This window comes from Arachis hypogaea, chromosome 13 (genome assembly GCF_003086295.3).
Source record: "Arachis hypogaea cultivar Tifrunner chromosome 13, arahy.Tifrunner.gnm2.J5K5, whole genome shotgun sequence".
NCBI classification, from domain to species: Eukaryota; Viridiplantae; Streptophyta; class Magnoliopsida; order Fabales; family Fabaceae; genus Arachis; species Arachis hypogaea.
The window spans coordinates 83,490,424-83,496,049 of record NC_092048.1 but is presented as its reverse complement, the minus strand read 5'-3'; the positions used below and the strand labels follow the sequence as shown (position 1 = coordinate 83,496,049).

The 5,626-nt window shown below is 37.3% G+C and overlaps 1 non-coding gene across 1 annotated transcript; it reads left to right on the top strand.

Annotated features, from left to right (window-relative positions):
- The first annotated feature begins 3,935 nt into the window (after window positions 1-3,935).
- On the top strand, window positions 3,936-4,043 carry LOC112738835 (small nucleolar RNA R71). Its single transcript, XR_003169790.1, has one exon. It is a non-coding gene; the product is annotated as a small nucleolar RNA R71 (small nucleolar RNA).
- Window positions 4,044-5,626: the final 1,583 nt, after the last annotated feature.

The window sequence follows — 5,626 nt, the reverse complement described above, 5'->3', positions numbered from 1 at the left end:
CCAGAAAATACCTGAAATCACAGAAAAACACACAAACTCATAGTAAAGTCCAGAAATGTGAATTTAACATAAAAACTAATGAAAACATCCCTAAAAGTAACTAGATCCTACTAAAAATATACTAAAAACAATGTCAAAAAGCGTATAAATTATCCGCTCATCACAACACCAAACTTAAATTGTTGATTGTCCCCGAGCAACTAAAAATCAAATAGGATAAAAAGAAGAGAATATACTATAAATTCCGAACTATCAATGAAACAGAGCTTCAATCATATGAGCGGGACTTATAGCTTTTTGCCTCTTGAATAGTTTTGGCATCTCACATTATCCATTGAGGTTCAGAATGATTGGCATCTATAGGAACTTTAGATTTCGAATCGTGTTATTGACTCTCCTAGTTCAGTATGATGATTCTTGAACACAGCTTCTTTATGAGTCTTGGCCATGGCCCTAAGCACTTTGTTTTCCAGTATTACCACCGGATACATAAATGCCACAGACACATAATTGGGTGAACCTTTTCAGATTGTGACTCAGCTTTGCTAAAGTCCCCAATTAGAGGTGTCCAGGGTTCTTAAGCACACTCTTTTTTTGCTTTGGACCTTGACTTTAACCGCTCAGTCTCAAGTTTTCACTTGACACCTACACGCCACAAGCACATGATTAGGGACAGCTTGGTTTAGCCGCTTAGACCAGGATTTTATTCCTTTAGGCCCTCCTATCCACTGATGCTCAAAGCCTTGGGATCCTTTTTATTTGCCCTTGCCTTTTGGTTTTAAGGGTTATTGGCTTTTTCTGCTTGCTTTTTCTTTTTCTTTCTATTTTTTTTTTTATTTTTTTTCGCCCCTTTTTTTTTTCTGCAAGCTTTGTTCTTTGCTGCTTTTTCTTGCTTCAAGAATCATTTTTATGATTTTTCAGATTATCAAATAACATGTCTCCTAGTCATCATTCTTTCAAGAGCCAACATATTTAACATTCTTAAACAACAACTTCAAAAGACATATGCACTGTTCAAGCATTCATTCAGAAAACAAGAAGCATTGCCACCACATCAATATAATTAAGCTAAGTTCAAGGATAAATTCGAAACTCATGTACTTCTTGTTCTTTTGAATTATAACATTTTTCATTTAAGAGAGGTGATGGATTCATAGGACATTTATAACTTTAAGACAAAGTTACTAACTACTAATGATCATGTAGTGAAGACACAAACATAGATAAGCACATATCATAGAAAACGAAAGACAGAAGAAATAAGAGCAAGGAATGAATCCACCTTAGTGATGGTGGCGTTTCCTTCTTGAGGAACCAATGATGTCCTTGAGCTCTTCTATGTCTCTTCCTTGCCTTTGTTGCTCCTCCTTCATTGCTTTTAGATCTTCTCTGATTTCATGAAGGATGATGGAGTGCTCTTGATGTTCCACCCTTAGTTGCTTCCAATAATTGTGTGGAAGAAAATGTATCCCCTGAGGTATCTCAGGGATTTCTTGAATTGCAGTCAAATGTTCTACCACTGAGCTATAGACCCTTGATGGAAGCTGTTGTCTTGCCTTTCCTCTTTCTAGAGGTTTCTCTGGCCTTAGGTGCCATCAATGGTTATGGAAAAAACAAAAAAGCTATGCTTTTACCACACCAAACTTAGAATGTTGCTCGCCCTCGAGCAAAAGAAGAAAGAATGAAGAAGATATGGAGGAGATGGATGGGAGTGTGTATTCGGCCATATGGGTGGGATTGGGTGGGAGAGAGATGTTGAATTTTGAAGGTAGTGGGTGTATGGATGTGAGTGGTGAATGGAAAACAGAAGGGATGATCATGAATGGAAAGAGAGATGATGAGGTAGGTGGGGATCCTGTGGGGTCCACAGATCCTGAGATGATCCTGTGGGGTCCACAGATCCTGAGGTGTCAAGGCATTTACATCCCTGCACCAAATTAGGCATGTAAAATGCCCTTGCACACAACTCTGGGCGTTCAGCGCCAGGTTGGTGCCCATTTTGGGCGTTCAACGCCCATTTGCTGCCATTTCTGGCGTTGAACGCCAGAACCATGCTTGTTCTGGGCGTTCAGCGCCAGAACCATGCTCTGTTCTGGTGTTTGAATGCCAGACAGATGCTCCTCCAGGGTGTGATTTTTCTTCTACTGTTTTTGATTCTGTTTTTGATTTTTTTGTTTATTTTGTGACTCCACATGATCATGAACCTATAAATACATATAACTAAGAAAAATATAGTTAGATAAATAAAAATTGGGTTGCCTCCCAACAAGTGCTTCTTTAATGTCAATAGCTTGACAGTGGGCTCTCATGGAGCCTCACAGATGTTCAGAGCATTGTTGAAACTCTCCAACACCAAACTTAGAGTTTGACTGTGGGGGCTCTGGTTGACTCTGCTTTGAGAGAAGCTTTTTCTGCTTCCTCCCCATGGTTGCAGAGGGAGATCCTTGAGTTTTAAACACAAGGGAGTCCTCATTCCATTGAAGGACTATTTCACCTCTGTCAACATCAATCACAGCTCTTGCTGTGGCCAGGAAAGGTCTTCCTAGGATGATGGATTCATCCTCTTCCTTTCCAGTATCCAGGACTATGAAATCAGTAGGGATGTAAAGGCCTTCAACCTTTACTAACACGTCCTCTACTTGTCCATAAGCCTATTTTCTTGAACTGTCTGCCATCTCTAATGAGATTTTAGCAGCTTGCACCCCATAGATTCCCAGTTTCTCTATTACAGAGAGGGGCATGAGGTTTATTCCTGAACCAAGGTCACACAGAGCCTTAAAGATCATGGTGCCTATGGTACAAGGTATTATGAACTTTCCAGGATCCTGTCTCTTCTGAGGCAATGTCAGTTGATCCAGATCACTTAGTTCATTGATGAACAAGGGAGGTTCAACGTCCCAAGTATCAATGCTAAATAATTTGGCATTCAGCTTCATGATTGCACCAAGAAACTTGGCAGTTTGCTCTTCAGTAACATCCTCATTCTCTTCAGAAGAGGAATACTCATCAGAGCTCAGGAAGGGCATAAGGAGGTTCCATGGAATCTCTATGGTCTCTAGATGAGCCTCAGAGTCCTTTGGTTCCTCAGAGGGAAGCTCCTTATTGATCACTGGACGTCCCAGGAGGTCTTCCTCCTTGGGATTCACGTCCTCTCCTCTCCTCACAGGTTCGGCCATGGTGCTTATGTCAATGGCATTGCACTCTCCTTTTGGGTTCTCTTCTGTATTGCTTGGGAGAGTAGTGGGAGGGATTTCAGTGATCCTTTTACTCAGCTGGCCCACTTGTGCTTCCAGATTTCTAATGGAAGATCTTGTTTCATTCATGAAACTTACAGTGGCCTTAGACAGATCAGAGACTAAGTTTGTTAAATTAGAAGTATTTTATTTAGAGTTCTCTGTCTGTTGCTGAGTGGATGATGGATAAGGTTTATTATTGTTAAACCTGTTTCTTCCACCATTATTAAAGCCTTGTTGGGGCTTTTGATTCTTCCATGAGAAATTTGGATGATTTCTCCATGATGAGTTATAGGTGTTTCCATAAGGTTCACCTAAGTAATTTACCTCTGCTATTGCAGGGTTTTCAGGATCATAAGCTTCTTCTTCATAAGAAGCCTCTTGAGTACTGTTGGATGCAGCTTGCATTCCATGCAGACTCTGAGAGATCATATTGACTTGCTGAGTCAATATTTTATTCTGAGCCAATATGGCATTCAGTGTATCAACTTCAAGAACTCCCTTCTTCATAGGCGTCCCATTATTCACAGGATTCCTCTCAGAAGTGTACATGAACTGGTTATTAGCAACCATGTCAATGAGTTCTTGAGCTTCTGCAGGCATTTTCTTTAGGTGAATGGATCCATCTGCAGAAGTGTCCAGTGACATCTTTGATAGCTCAGATAAACCATCATAGAATATATCCAGGATGGTCCATTCTGAAAGCATGTCAGAAGGACACTTTTTGGTCAACTGTTTGTATCTTTCCCAAGCTTCATAGAGGGATTCACCTTCTTTCTGTCTGAAGGTTTGAACATCAGCTCTAAGCTTGCTCAGCTTTTGAGGAGGAAAGTACTTGGCTAAGAAAGCCGTGACCAGCTTATCCCAAGAGTTCAGGCTGTCTTTGGGTTGAGAATCCAACCATAATCTAGCTCTGTCTCTTACAGAAAAAGGGAAAAGCATGAGCCTGTAGACTTCAGGATCTACTCCATTAGTCTTAACAGTATCACATATCTGCAAGAATTCAGTTAAGAACTGAAAAGGATCTTCAGATGGAAGTCCATGAAACTTGCAGTTCTGCTGCATCAGAAAAACTAATTGAGGTTTCAGCTCAAAGTTATTTGCTCCAATGGCAGGAATGGAGATGCTTCTTCCATGTAAATTAGAATTAGGTGCAGTAAAGTCACCAAGCATTCTCCTTGCATTGTTGTTGGGTTCGGCTGCCATCTCCTTTACTTGTTCGAAATTTTCAATCAAGTTGTCTCTGGATTGTTGTAATTTAGCTTCTCTTAATTTTCTCTTCAGAGTCCTTTCAGGTTCTGGATCAGCTTCAACAAGAATGCCTTTTTCTCTGTCCCTGCTCATAAGAAAGAGGAGAGAAAAAGAAAAGAAGAGGAATCCTCTATGTCACAGTAAAGAGGTTCCTTATTGTTAGTAGAAGAAAAGAAGAAGAAATTCGAACACAGATAGAGGAGGGGGTTCGAATTTGGTGATGATGTGAGGAAGAGATGTTAGTAGATGAATAAATAGAATAAGATGAGAGAGAAGGAGGAAATTTTCGAAAATTATTTTTGAAAAGGAGTTACTGATTTTTGAAAAATGGTTTTTGAAAATTGTTAGTATTTTTTTTTCAAAAAAAATTTTTTTTTTTAAAATTAAAAATAAAAATAAGAATAATTAGTTAATTAAAAGGAAATTTTTGAAAAAGAGGGAAGATATTTTCGAAAATTAGAGAGAGAGAGTTAGTTAGGTAGTTTTGAAAAAGTTAAGAAACAAGCAAAAAGTTAGTTAGTTAGTTGAAACAAATTTTGAAAAGATAAGAAGTTAGGAGGTTAGGAAAGATATTTTGAAAAGATATTTTTGAAAAAGATAAGATGAGAAGATATTTTTGAAAAGATATGATTGAAATTAGTTTTGAAAAAGATTTGATTTTTTTAAAATCACAATTAATGACTTGATTCATAAGAAATCACAAGATATGATTCTAGAACTTAAAGTTTGAATCTTTCTTAACAAGCAAGTAACAAACTTGAAATTTTTGAATCAAAACATTAATTGTTAATATTATTTTCGAAAATTTTGATAAAGATAAGAAAAAGATTTTTGAAAAATATTTTGAAAATGATTTTTTTGAATTTTTCGAAAATAATGAAAAAGGTATGATTTTTGAAAAAGATTTTAAAAAAAGATAAGATTTTCAAATTGAAAATTTGATTTGACTCATGAGAAACAATTTGATTTCAAAAATTTTTGAAAAAGTCAACTCAAATTTTCAAATTTGATGAGAGAAAAAGGGAAAGATATTTTTTTTTTTTTGATTTTTGAATTTTTATGATGCAAGAGAAAAACAAGAAAAATGAGGCAATGCATGAAATTTTTAGATCAAAACAATGAATGCATGCAAGAATGCTATG